The sequence below is a fragment of the Rhinopithecus bieti genome, unplaced genomic scaffold (assembly GCF_001698545.2).
Source record: "Rhinopithecus bieti isolate Rb0 unplaced genomic scaffold, ASM169854v2 scaffold_36315, whole genome shotgun sequence".
Classification (NCBI taxonomy): domain Eukaryota; kingdom Metazoa; phylum Chordata; class Mammalia; order Primates; family Cercopithecidae; genus Rhinopithecus; species Rhinopithecus bieti.
Window position 1 is genome coordinate 1,185,411 of NW_016815814.1, and position 14,442 is coordinate 1,199,852.

Below are 14,442 nucleotides of genomic sequence, written 5' to 3' on the forward strand. Positions count from 1 at the left end.
AAAAAAAAAAAAAAAAGCTTTCATCATTCTTTTTTTTTTTTTTTTAGTTACAGTTTCATTTTTCTATGTTTATAGAATGTGTACTCTAGAGCCAAACTACTAGTATTCAAGATCTGGTTCTGCAACTTACTGTGTTATCTTGGACAAATTAATTAACTTCTGTTTTCTTTTCTGTAAAATGGGTTAAATAATTGATCCTAGCTCATGAGATTGTTGTAAGGATTAATGAAAATAATAAATAACTTTTTAAAATTTTTGAGATGGAGTTTTGCTCTTTTGCCCAGGCTGGAGTGCAATGGTGCAATCTTAGCTCACTGTAACCTCTGTATCCCAGATTCAAGTGATTCTCCTGCCTGAGCCTTCCAAGTAGCTGGGATTACAGGAGTGCGCCACCTGGCGAACTTTGTATTTTTAGTACAGATGGGTTTCACCATGTTGGTCATGCTGGTCTCGAACTCCTGACCTCAGGAGGCCTTGGCCTCCCAAAGTGCTGGGATTACAGGCATGAGCCACCGTGCCCAGCCTATAAATAACAGTGCCTGACATATAAAATTACTCAGTAAATGTTAACTATTTTCATCCGAAATATATTTTGCTATGAGGTGTGAGGTACAAGTTCAAATTTATTTCATCTTTTTCTAAATCAGCCAATTGTGCTAACTTAGAAATACCATTTGTTAAACAATCTACCACTTTCCAATTAATTTAATGCCAGCCTTATCATAAGGCAAATTCTTACTTGGTCTTTCATTTGTTTTTTCAGATCTCTGTTCCACTTCTCTGATGTGTCTATATCTGTAGCAGCAGTTTTGACTGTTACAGTTTTACAACATATTGTAATATTGATCTTATAAGTCTATCTTTATTATTTTTCAAGGTTATCTGCACTATTCTCATCTGATTGTTCTTCCAAACAATTATTTAGAATAATGTAATTCATAAATTAAGTTGGAGAAAATGGCCTTTTATATTTTTATGTTTTCTCATCCATCAATAGCACATTCCAAATTTGTGATTTTCGAATGTAAGTTCCAGCCTTCTTTTAAACATTTACTCCTAGATTTATTTTATTATTGATATTGTAAAGTTTAACTTTTCTCTATTTTAGCATCCTACTCTTAGTATATTTATTTTGTATTTAAATATTTTACTGAATTCTCTTACAGTATTTCTGTTGATATAATTTAATATTTTCCATTTCTAATATTTACCTATTATTACTTTTTCTTGTTTTATTGCATTGATTGGCAGTGATGTCAGGTGCCTTTATCCTATTCTTGTCTTTAGTGGGAATACCTTCAGTATTTCATAAATAAAGTAGTTTAGATATCTTTACTTCTGTTAAAAATACACTTTAATTCCAGTTTAAGTGTTTAAAAAATTTAAGCAAATATCAAATAACTTTTTGATATAAAGTAAGATAACCCTATTGATAGATATTTTATTCATGTTAAGGAAATAATTTCCTATTCACAGTCAGTTGATAGTTTCAAAAGTAATATTTTAAATTCTATCAAGTATCTTTTGATATCAAGATCATTATATTGTTCCTATATTTTCACCTACTGATATATCTTTTATAAATTTTTTTCTAATAAAAATTATCTGCACATTTCTGAAATAAACTTTTGAAAAGTTCCGAAATTAATTATCTTTGATTTAGGATTTTTGCACCCAAATTCACGGGTGAATTTGGTCATGTTCCTTTTGTTGTGAGCTACTTTATGTTAACTTCACAAAACAATTTGGGAGGATTTTCATCTTTTTATATGTTCTGTATTTCTGAAATAGCACAAGAATTACTTGTTCTTACAACAGGTACATAAGAATGAGATAATTCTCTCAAAAATTTTCTAGACATGCTGTTATTTAAAATTATAGTTCTTAGATGCCTTTAAAAATTTTTGCCACAGATATTGACTGATTCAGGTTTTGTACTTTTTTTGAGTCAATTTCTGTAATTTATCCTTTCTTAGAAAATCATTCATTCATCAAGATTCTAAAAGCATTTGCATAGATTTGTACTTTGTACCCAGGGCATTCTTACAGGTAAACAAATCTCCTTATTTGTTGTGATAGCCTTTTTGTCTTTCTTAGTAATGACATATTTTCATGTTCTGACCTTCTTTTTTAGATTTGTCTTTCAAAGATTCATCAGTGATACTGGTAGTTCCAAAGACTTTCTTAAAGACTTCTCAGCTCTACTGATTTTGCTTTGTTTTCATTACTTTGTTCTTCATTCATAGATGCCGTATTTCTGCTGTCTGTAGATTTGTGTCATATTATTGTCTAAGTTTTAACTAATTCTTACCTCATTTGTTTTCATTTTTTCTTGTTTAATAACGAAAGAATTTAAGGCTATGATGTTTCCAAATCCCACAAGTTTTTACTAAGATGTTCCAATTGTCATTATTTTCTAGGATCCCAGTTAATTGCAGTTTTGATTTCCTCTTGGACTGAACAGTAATTTATGAGAGTGCTTTAAAACGTCAAAGTGCTTTTTTTTGAGACAAGGTCTTGTTCTGTTGCCTAGGGTGGAGTGCAGTGGTGTCTAAGTGCTTTTTTTAAAGCAAGAGTTTAATCCCTTATTGCTAAATTCTAGATTTTATTTTATTTTGGTGGTATATGTGGACTCTAAAATTATATGTTCTCTTTTTTTCAGGTTTTCTTTGTGGCCTAAGTTATAGCTGAGTTTTACAAGTTAAGAAAATAATATGAATTATTTATTTGAAGGGTGCTGTTAAATAAATATCCATTAATTATTTTTTGATTAGATTTTAATTAAAGCCTCTATATCTTTTATTTACTTTTCATCTGCTTGCTTTATTGAAATCCAAGGGTGGTTGTCAGTTTATTAAACTACTTTTCTCCAATGTTTTACACAATTATATTTGCACAAACTTTGCTCCTTTAATCACTGGGCCACCCAAGAGTAGCAGGGAGGGTGCTCTTTCAGGGCTCTCTGGGCAGAGGGAAAATCTTCCAATCCCAAACAATTCTTGCTTCCTGTTTGTGGTGGTGGTGGCTTATCTGCAAAGGTGGCTACCATCTTTTCCCGCTGTAGTACACATGTGCTGTGGCGAGGAGGGGTCTATGCCTGTACTCCCTTGAATCTGGGTTGGCTGTGATCGTTTGAATATAATGGAAGTGATGTTGTGCTAGCTTTGAGGCTGCCTCTGAGTCCTGACAGTTTCTGCTTCCTGTTTTTGGTGTCATGAGCCTCCATGTAAGAAACCCTGGCTAGTCTACTGCAGGGAGGCCTGCTGAGGTACAATGAAGGTGGTCAAAGGAGTGAAGAAGCCTTCTGGGATATCCAGTCAACCTTCCTGTGATTCCAGCCCCAGCCGCCATCTGTCTGCAACTTCATGAGAGACTCCAAATGAGAACTATCCAACTGAGCCCAATCGACCCATAAAATGAGAGGGAAAAATAGCAAATTGCAGTTTAAGTCATTAGGTTTGGGATGGTTTGTTACAGAACAATACTGAAACAAGAAGCAACTCATCACTTTGCCTAGTGGGGTCGCTTATGGTGTGTGGAAGCTGAGTATGAGTTGTAGGTTTCCCTCTTTTTTTTGGGACTCTGAACTTGGCACCCCTCCCAAAGGTGCTGCGGAGGATCCTGATCTGTGCTCTGGTCGTTGCCTGATGGACTAGGACTTTACGCCACTAGAACCCAAGGTCCCCAGGAGAAAGATGGGATAACTGGATGACAGAAAGATATAACTCCAAAGGTAACCATCACACATTTCCTTTTCTGTCTTCTGGATATTACCCTGCAGTGTTCATTTTGAAATGTAGGTTATAGATTGGATAAAGAAAATGTGGTACATATACACCATGGAATACTATCAGCCATAAAAAAAGAATGAGGTCATGTCTTTTGCAGGAACATGGATGGAGCTGGAGGCCATTATCCTTAGCAAACTAAAGTAGGAACAGAAAACCAAATACTGCATGTTCTCACTTATAAGTGGGAGCTAAATGATAAGAACTTATGAACACAAAGACAGAAACAACAGACACTGGAGTCTACTTGAGTGGGGAGGGTAGGAGGAGGGAGAGGAGCAACAAAGATAACTATTGGGTACTGGGCTTAATACTTGGGTGATGAAATAATCTGTATAACAAGCCCCCATGACATATGTTTACCTATGTAGCAAACCTTTACATGTACCCCCAAACCTAAAATAAAAGTTAAAAGAAATGTAGGTTGTTATGCTGGTGAGAAAGGGCTGAACTCAGGACTGGGAAAGAGGTTGCAATCTGGAAAGGGGTTTTTGCCTATTTACACACTTGTGCAGGCTTACTTGTGTAAGCCAAGGTTATGACATCCTATCACCTTCTCTCACGCTGCCAGTGGGGAGCTTGAGGTTGAAAAGTCTCTCCCCATTCTGAAGTCAGGCTAAATACCTATACTCAAATTGCCATTTTGACTTGAAAATCTTAAAAAATACTAATAAATACTTAGACACAGAGGAAACACAGTAAGATAAAGTAGTCTTGCCATCAAAATAGGGATGAACAAACTCTGTCCTAAGGCTATATGAAATGCTAACTGTCCATGTCTTCCCTATGCGTAAAGGTACAACTAATTACTTGCAATACAAATGAATTTGTAAGGCCAAGTGGTGAAGAACTCACTCTGATGGCCTCCGAGGAAGGTCAATAAACCATCATAGCTAAAAAAGGCAAAAATATACTAGATGACATAAGGAAATAAAACCTCCTTGTCTGATGCTTAAATCCCTTCTTTAAATCTCATCACTATATAAAACCATGGCATGTTATGTTTGCACCTGTTTAGTTCTGACAAATTTCAAGTAGTAAAGACAAAATAGTGTTGGAGAAAGGAGATTTAGGAAAAGTGATCAGGTGGCCAAAGTGCTGTCACTAAACAGGGACTGGCTCAGAATTCACACCTTTCAAAGTGGCAAGCCAAAGAATTATGCAGAGATACCCTGGGTATAATACTTTAGAGGTGGCAGAGAAAGTTGAAAATAATAAGAGGAAGCAAATCATACTGAGTGGTGACCAAGTGTGGCACATCCTAAATATTATTTCTTAACTTTGTTCATCTTAAAACCAGCCATTGGTACTGACCATCTTCTCTTCATCAATGGCATCAAGTCCAATGTACACTCCTGGGTCCTGCCAAGCAGTGTAGCAATTACCTCTCCAAAGAGCCTGGTTTTAATCAACATTTTGGATGGGTCTCACTAATGCTTTAGATTTAATGCACTTTTCTAAGATTAAAAAAAAAAAAACCCACCATGGCATAGTCATGCTGAGTGAGTGAAAGTCTGACCCCGGATGAACTAATATTATTTAGAGTCTTCCTTCTTGCCCTTTCTGTCTCCCCTGTTAAGAATCTTGAGGATATTTTTCCTGTCCCCAGTTAAATGACTCTAACTACTTAGAACCACCATTAGTATAGTCTTTTGATTTATTATTTTATTTATATTGAGGTATTTGCTTTAAATATTGGTGCCAGAAGATAAACCGGCTAAGATTGTTTGGTCAAGAGCATTATTTAGCTTGGATGTGAAAATGTAAAATTATGAAATGACTGATTCATCTGGTGCACAGCACCAACCTCATCCTGCTCCATATATACAAGCTCATAGATGAAGGTTTGTTTTCTTCTTTTGCAGCAATGCAAGGAATGCCATCTTCAGGATGAGTTCTTTTACTATGCTTGTAGCCGTCAACACCTTTTCCCCAAAATGGAATATTAATTTTCTTAAAAAAGAACAAGTTTGCTTTTGTGCTTCCTGTATTGTTGCCAGTGAGTGGCACTGTTATGGACCGAATGCGTGTGTCTCCCCAAATCCATGTGTTGAAGCCTCAGCCTTCAATGGGATAGTATTTGGGGGTGGGGTCTTTGGCAGACACTTAGGGTTGGATGAGGTCACAAGGGTGCCTCCCTCATGATGGGGTTGGTCCCCTTAGAAGAAGAGTTTCCACAGGGCTTGCTTTCATTCTACTCACACATGCACCAAGAAGTGGCCTTGTGAGCACACAACCTGGAAGAGGGGCCTCACCAGAATCTGATCACACTGGCACCCTGATCTTAGACTTCCAGTCTCCAGTACTGTGAGAAAATAAATTTCTGTTGTTTAAGCCCCACAGTCCATAGTATTTTGTTATGGCAGCCTGAGCACACTAAGAGAAGCATCCTAAATGGGTAGGTGTCTGCTATGTTCTCAGCACTTCACACATGCACCATTTTCCTATCCCACGACATTGTCACACTGGCCAAGCCCCCTACTCATATGTATTCTTTTGAGGGACCAGTTGTTATGGAGTGAAAAGTTTCATACTAATCCCATCTGCCACTCACTGAGTGCTTACGCTGTGCCAGGCTTGGCACTAGCTGCTTTATATTCATCAACTCATTTTGTTCTTCTAAAAGCACTGTTGGTTAATATCCCCTTTATCCTGACACAAAAATGTAGAAACGGCTCAGAAAGGCTACGTAATTTTCCCAGGCTATCTCTGTAAGTAAGTGACTGAGTGAAGATATGAATCCAGGTCTGTTTAGACTCTGTGCTCTTTCTTTTGAGCAACATGTGCTTTTAGATTGGAATGAATCTAGGGCAGAATGAATCAAGAAGCATAGTGATGAAAAGAGTTGGGCACCAGTAATATTACCCATTTGAAAAGTTGCCACGGGTCCCAACACTTACCCAGCCTCCATTGTTCTGTTCCAGCTTTCCATGTCTCTATTTCTTCCTTCTTTGGGATTTCAGTGCCCTACAGCAACCCTTCCTGGAGAAGCACCTTGTGTATCCCCATCCCTTTTCCCAATCACAACTTACTTGTCCTATGTGCCTCTCCCCTCATAATCCTCTGTGCTTTCTAAGGGACAAACCTCTAATCTGATCCACAAGCTGGGTCCACTATAGTGGTTTATTTCTTAATAGGCTCTATCTTTCCATAGACACAAAATATACTATCGTAGAGATTGATAACTGTCTCCCATATGCATTTTCACTTTCTTCCTTTAGTAGTAGAACCCCTGAGTTTCACTGGCCACATGACCAGCCAGCAATGACTACATTTCCCAGCCTTCTTTGTAAAAGCTGCTTCAAGAGGCAGTAAATGATGCTGAGCTTGACCTAGTGTGGTGCATGAATTGCAGGTGGGTGTGGCCTCCTTTGCATCAGGGTGTGGCTATGTAATCTATGCTTTGGCCAGCTGGATGTGAGTAGAAATTATATGTCCAAATTCTAAGCTGTGCCTTAAAGAGCACACCCTAGCCCTTTTCATTATTGGACTATGCCGACAAGAACCACACTCTTGTAGTGGTGGAGAAAGAAGATGGAAGGAGCCTGGGCCCCTGACAGCATGGAGTCGCCATGTTGACCCTGGACAGTTTATTCCCGGAGAGTTACATGTGAGAGGGAAAAAAAAAGTTCAATGGTTAAAGCTTGTATTATTTTGGGCTTTTGGTAGGTCGGCTGAACTTCTAACCTAAATAATATAATTCAAGAAAGGAACCTTCTGATGACAGTATTTTATTGTAAAGGAGTGGCCCCAGTGCTGGGCATTTGGGGTGCTGTGGTAGTCTCTTGTGATCTTCTGGGATCAGGCTGGGCTTTGGGCAACCTCTTAATTTTTGACCATGGAATTGGCTGCCCACCTTTTAAGAGGCGAGACCTGCCCAGCTGGCTCCCAGAAGCCTCTGGACTGTTTCTTGGACTTATCTGCTTTTCAGGTAAGGGCTGCCATGATCCTGTCAGAGTGCCTTTCAGATGAAACTGAAGGAAGACAGTAGTCAAAACCCTGAAGTATTCCCGCTGATGTCAGACAGAGAAACAGAAAATTTACAGCACTCACAATCTGGGATTCATTTAGGAGTAAAAAAAAGCATTAAGTTATCCAACCTTAAAACTGTTTTCAGGCTTCCACTGGGCCCCAATACTCTTCCTAATTGCAAGACCATGTAGAAGTTGGATCTGAAATGAGACCACGAGCCAGTATCAAAATGCCCCATTTTTCATGGTGCACGAAATGCTTCACGTATCCAGCCTGCACTAAACGTCTGTGATACTTCTCTCCAGGCTGGGCTGAGCTTGTGCTCTGTATGATCTGGGAAGAAATGGTTGTTGGACTCATACTGAGATTGTAAGAGGAATCTTTAAGAGGAAAAAAAAATACATGTTAAATCTTTTGGAAAGAGGCAGGGTAAAGGTTTGGGGGATTTCAGCATCTGGATTATGAATAAAGAATGTTGCTAATTACCAATGAATTTTATTTGTTCATTAAAAGTGGACTCAGCAGAAAGCTCCACTTGGAGAGATGACAAACGGTATGACCTCTGCTTCATTTCTGCCATTTCAATGGTTTCTCCTAGTTGCACAAACCCTTACCAGGATAACAAGGTCACCCCAAGTGCCTGGATGGGCCTCTGACTCCAGAATTCTTCTTAGCCTCCTCTCACTGGTTATGTTGCTGCTCCTGGCTTACAGCATTTCTTACTTGTCAACCACCATTTTGGCTCCCAGGCTCTCCCATTTCCTACCGATTGATGAGGCCTTTGGAACTAGCTTGAACTTTGTCTTCCTCTAGCCTCGTCACCTGCTCCACGTCCTTCCCCAATTGACTGGTCTTTCACCAGGTCCCTCTCCACAGGGGATGAGGACTGGGACCTGGAGGAGCCTCTCTGAGCTAGATCCCAGGGCCAGCTCACAGAGATCAGCTCTGGAGTGAATTCAGCCAGATAACCCAAATAAACTCTGTGAATCCAGACAGTCCAGGAAAAGAAAGGTGACCTCATGCTTAGTAAGAACAATCTCTGTTCGGTCTCCAAAGACCCTGCAATGAGTAGGGTTGCTGGTGGTTTGGCCTAATCCCCCTTCTCATGCTATGGCTACCAATCCCCTCATTGAGGAACAGGATTCTTGAGGCTGAGAAATGTGGCTGGGACTGAGGCAGAGGAATGCAATTGAGAGGCAGTGTGGGGGGACACTGCAGTTCTGAACAGCTCACTCTGATTTTCTGGGAGCCTTAGCTGTGCAGTGGTTGAAATTATGTATAAACAAAAAGCCCAATAGTAACAGCAATACTCCTTGTCCTCTTTCTGGCCATCACAATTCCCACCTGGTCCTTTCCTGCTTTTCAGCCTTCTTTCTTTGAAGGCAGGGACTTTGTCATATTATTTGGTCTAAAAGAAGCTCTGGAATAACATTCAACATTTGCTACTGTTCAATAAATAAGCTCCCTGAAGAGGCTAAAGAACTACATTGTGAAGCTGGAGAGGGAGTTTGGGGGTTTGCATCATCAGTTTCTCTAAACTTGTTGCTTTTTCTCAGCTCGCCTGTCTCCTGCGTCCTATCTCCCTTGCTTCTCCCCTACCCATGAGGTTAATGAGTGCCTCTGGTAGTGAGCTGGGCAGAACACCAAAATCTCCCTGCCTTGAGGTGTCTTCTTCCTACTCTTTGTACCCCGGACAGGTCCAGACTACCACTTGGTCTGATATATATGTTTTTAAAGTATTTTTTTTTAATAAAATAAAAAATAAATTTTTTAATTCACTCTGTAACCCAGGCTAGAGTGCGGTGTCACGATCATGGCTCACTGCAGCCTCAACCTCCTGGGCTCAAGCAATCCTTCCACCTTGGCCTCCCGAGTAGCTGGGACTACAGGCATATGCCAGTGTGCCTGGCTCAGTCTGATATTTTCAACATTAGGGATCCCCTGTGGGAATCTCATGGAGATTCCTTTTAAAATGCCAGAGTGTTATCCAGCAGAGAAATTCCCTGGACACTGGCATCTAGTAACATGTGGGTTAGCCAGCATAAGGATCTATTCTTCTGAGGCCAGGGATAGGGTGCTTGGGACTGTGAAATTTCAGTGGTGGTGATCGGGATAAAGGGACACAGGAAGGTCAACTTTTGAGGGAGTGGGGGGAGGCAAAAGGACCAAAGTGTGCAGAGCACTACAGAGAAGAGAAGGGAGGGGCTGGCTGGGAGATTAGCACATGAGCTCATTCACACAGACTGGCAGCACCACAGAAAATGGAGGGAGGGTGACACTCAGGATGTCTCCAGGCAGCTTCGGACCTGGGGCTTACCTCCCCAAACTGTGCAATGAGCCTAAGAGAGACTTGTTTAATCTCCAAGAAGATTTCTCTTCATATGTTAGTCACACGGTATAATGTGAACTAAGCACAAATATTAATATTTTAGGAGGAGTACTTCTGTAATAGAGAGTGGAGTTGAGACTCTTCTGCCTCTAATGTCATTTTCAGAGGAAAATGACATTTTCCAAGCTGCCAGAAGCCATAGATTTATGTGTTTGGGGATGGAAGAGCAGCTGTATCTGAAGACTGCTGTGTAGGATCACGCCAGGGTGTCTGCCAATCCTTTATGCTCTGGTCAAGAGAGTGCCTGAGCAATGGTGGGGCCCTGCAGGCTCTTTCCCTAGGGATGGAATGGAATGCAAGCCCACCTTCCGAAACTTGGAAGTAGGGCACTTGCAGGGAGGTAGAGGTTTGAGGGCAGGGGAAGGGAATAGGGAGGAAAAAAGGTGATAAAACTAAAGTGAAGAGCAGCAGCAGGACATGGTACTTCATTCTTCCCATAAACAGAACACTTTTACAGCTGATTACCATCTGGATTACCTTTCGCCCACTTTCAAAGTGTGTTGCCACAGTCTTCTGTCAAAAAAACCAACAGTGATCTCAACCTTCTGTTCCAGAAGGTTGGTAGTTACATGAACATTACTTCTGATTTGAGTCTCTGAAATAATGATCATACACAACCTGACGATCGATGAGGATGGTATCAAAAGGAAAATTCCCAGTCTGTAAGCCTTGAAAGTACTTCTGAGGCGATCCTATTTGTGTTTTTGGCTGGCTTATGCCAAAGATAACCTGGTATCTGTATCAGTACAGGTCATCTCTCAAAGGCTATTGGCACAGTAGCTGGTTTTTTTTCTATTATCTTAAATGCTACTCTGGGGCCCTGGCCATGCAGTTATAGTAGACAGCATTCAACTTGTCACTGGCAGGACCAGGTGGAGATGAGAACACAGTTTATGTGCCAGAGTTTAAAACTCCAAGGGAAGAGTGGCGGTGTGGTTTTTGCTCACTACATACCCAAAGGTTAACTGAAATTGGGTATACATCTACATTCGAGATTAAGCAAATCATCTGTAATTTTTAGCCATTTCCTCCCTTAGGCAATTCATATTTCCTTAGGCAAACAAGGTCTTGCCTGATTTTCTGATATTCTTTCTCTTAACACCTCAGTTTGGTTATTCTGATTTAAAGAATCCAGCACACAATGAAGATATTAAAACTTTCTTCACCTTAAGCAAACCTCCTCAAAAATTAGAACATTTATGGATCATTTTGGTCATGATGATGATGATGATGATGATGATGATGGTGTTGATGACAGTGATGCTGGCCCTTGTGTGATCTAAGCTTCAACAGTGACCTCCCAGTTTGGATCAGCCTTACTGGAGCTAAAGGAGACAATCTTGAGTTGCTTTGCTCATGTACTGAGTGCTATCCTTCCAACGACAGCTTTCCTTACTCCTCCATTTGTGTAATAAGGAAGTAGGAAAGCTCAGGACTTTCATCTCCTCAGGCTGGTAAATTTGTAGGAAAGAAAAGTTACCAAACAAATGAGAAAAGACAATGGGAGGAAGACTGCAGGGGATTTGGAGAGTGACACAGGAGAATTAGAATTCTCTAATTCTTCAGAATTTCTCTTCTAGAGAAGAGAAATTGGCTCTGAGTAAGGCATGGCATTTCCTTTGGTCTGTTAATGTCCAAGTTATAGGTCACATGAGTCTGTACAGCTTTCCTTCCTATGCATGTACCCTTGAAGTGATCTCAAGTCCTGGACCATCTTCCAGCCTGCATAGGCCTCCAGGGGCCTTCTGAGTAGAGGTGACCTGATGCTGATCAGAGCTACTCCAGGCTGAAGGAGAGCCAGCTCCTTGCTTCTCCACACTGGACCTCAGGGTCCCCAAAAGTTGGGACATGCTAATAGTAAAGAGCCTCTTTCTGAAGGCAAGTCATAAAGATATGCATTCTTTAAATAAATAAAAGGATGCCACCTCCCCTCATATCTGAAAGCACATTAAAGAGCACAGAAAGCATCAGTTTTAAAAAGTGATTACAAAACTGTAATTTATGCAGAATGGAACCTCACAGAAGCTTCTGGACCATGCAAAAGTGGTTTATACACCACAAATGTCAGTCTCACAGCTTCAGAACATTTCCTTGTGAATGAGAAGAGTCCTCTGAGTTTCTCATCTTGATATGCAGAGTCCTGCAGGAGTCTGAGGCAACCTGGATAAGGATGCCTCCTCCTCCACCATCTTTTCGTTCTCCACTCCTTTTTCACCATCCAGCGACTCCAGGGTCACCCCCAGCCCTCTTCTGGTCTGTTGTTATTCTGCCTGATATTATAGTAGCCTCCTAAATGGTCTCTGGGGAAACGAAATTTTTCTTGAGTTGCTTGCTTGTAACTAGAGAGTTCATTACTACTGTTACAGAGAATGACTGACTACAACTTTGCTGTGGGGGCAGATGGAGACAATGATAGTTCTGTCACTCTGGAATTAATATCTGGGAAGACATCACTGTCCACTTAAAATCACTGAAGAAATATTGAACACTGGCCTTTTAAGCTGTCAATGTTTTCCACTTTTAAAGGTTCAAATCTTGAGCCAGTCTGCTAGAAAACATTACCTCATCACACTGTCACTGGGTGAAGAAAAAAGTTGTAAACTAACTGAAGATTGAATTTTATACCAAAGCTCTGAGTCCAGAAACCTTGGGGATTACTAGACAAGGAGAATGACAAGAAGAGAGGAGAGTGATTTTTGAACAATGGTGGGTTCGCAAATGAGTGTCCTGGGAGACCTGGGCCACAGAAGTGAAGGTGGTGTTGGATGTAATGTCAGTGGACGTGGCCACTGCAGAGAACCACTATGTCCTGGTGTGACCAGTCACTCACACCTCCTCACTCAGGCTTTGAATTAATAGGCTGGAACATTTTTCCACCTGCCAAGGAGTCTAGCTCAGACATCACAGATCTGGTTCTAAAGTTATTCCTTAAAGCTCACATCTGCTTCTCTCTTCTCTTAAATTACTGTTTCTTTTATTAAATAAAAGCAATTAAAGGCATTAAAAAATTCTATGGAAAAAGAGAAGAGAAAATCTTGGGCTCACTATCCCAACACAGTCAGTTGTTATTATTTGGAAAGTATATATTTATTTCCACATTTCATCATTTTCACATTTCAATGGATCTCCTATTTTGAGGTGATGTAACAGGAATCTTTTTTTTTTTTTTCATAGTAGGGAAAACTAAGTTTAGGCAAAATTTAATTGACTCACTGAGAGTCTCTCTTTGATTGTTCTATGATCAGAACTAAGATGCTACTGTCTTTTTTGTTTTTACTTTATTCTTAGATCCCCTTTTACTCTCACTCAAATGAAAGTTGAATTATGATATAGGGACAAGATGGGGCCTAATCTGGAGAACTGAAAAGAAATAACCTTTTGTGTCAGTATATGAGCTAATAAGCCCCCCTGACTCTGATATCTCCTTATGTGAGATTTTACTGTATTTTAGGTGCATAAAACTGTAAAGATACTCTTTGAAAAGTATTCTTGAATAGATCTCAATGAGAGATGACTCTTTTGAGGAACAGCATCCACTGGGCTCTGCTCCTCTGTAATTAGAGAGTCCCTTTACAGCTCTTAGTAAACAAGTGGCTGTTATAAATGTGTAGTGTCATTTAAGAGCCCCATATTGTTGCAAAAAATAAAAACCCCAAACAATGCCTTCCCATAGGTTTCCACTTCTTAATGTATACATGAATATTCATTACATTTTTCTGTGGCATTCCCTCCATCTCCTCTATTCCTTAAATGATGTTTTATTTAATAGGCTTTCATTTTATTAAGATAGTGCATATGAGTAGTATTCCCAGGATATATCAAATAAAATCACACTTTATATTTGAGGTAATAATAATCTCTTTAAGAATCTCAAGATGATTTGATACATGGAGAGAGATCACTGGAGCATAGGGACTTCCAGGGGTCAACTGTTCCATCCTTTAGTTTCATAGTTAGCTAGGATTGGCCCCCAACAATCTGTTCAGAGAAAAGACAACTGCCCTGTCTGCACAGAGCAGAGTCGACTTGCTACCCCTAAATTCATTCTAAGAAGTACATTCAACTTAAGCTGAGACACAGAATACATGTTTTGAAAAGTTGTTTTAAAGAATAAATAACAATATACACATACTTGCTTTAAGAAAGATTATCATAACTTACAATAGTAGAAAGAGGCCTTTTATGTTCTACACACAAGCTGTAATCTTACTAGTGTCACAGACCCAGAGATTTCAGGGCAATGACTTGTTGCCCCATTGACAATACATGGGAAAACTCCGGAAGTCTTTGTCT

General features: G+C 40.0%; 1 protein-coding gene and 1 long non-coding RNA gene across 2 annotated transcripts in view; one reads left to right on the forward strand and one right to left on the reverse strand.

The window, feature by feature from the left end:
* LOC108516335 (uncharacterized) overlaps positions 1-3,792 on the forward strand; it is an 83,934-nt gene extending 80,142 nt beyond the window's left edge. Inside the window, exon 3 of the long non-coding RNA XR_001881771.1 lies at positions 2,663-3,792. This is a non-coding gene — a long non-coding RNA (uncharacterized LOC108516335). The remainder of the gene's footprint in view (positions 1-2,662) is intronic.
* Positions 1-14,442, reverse strand: part of ANTXR1 (ANTXR cell adhesion molecule 1) — a 250,777-nt gene that overhangs the window by 14,538 nt on the left and 221,797 nt on the right. The window lies entirely within an intron of this gene.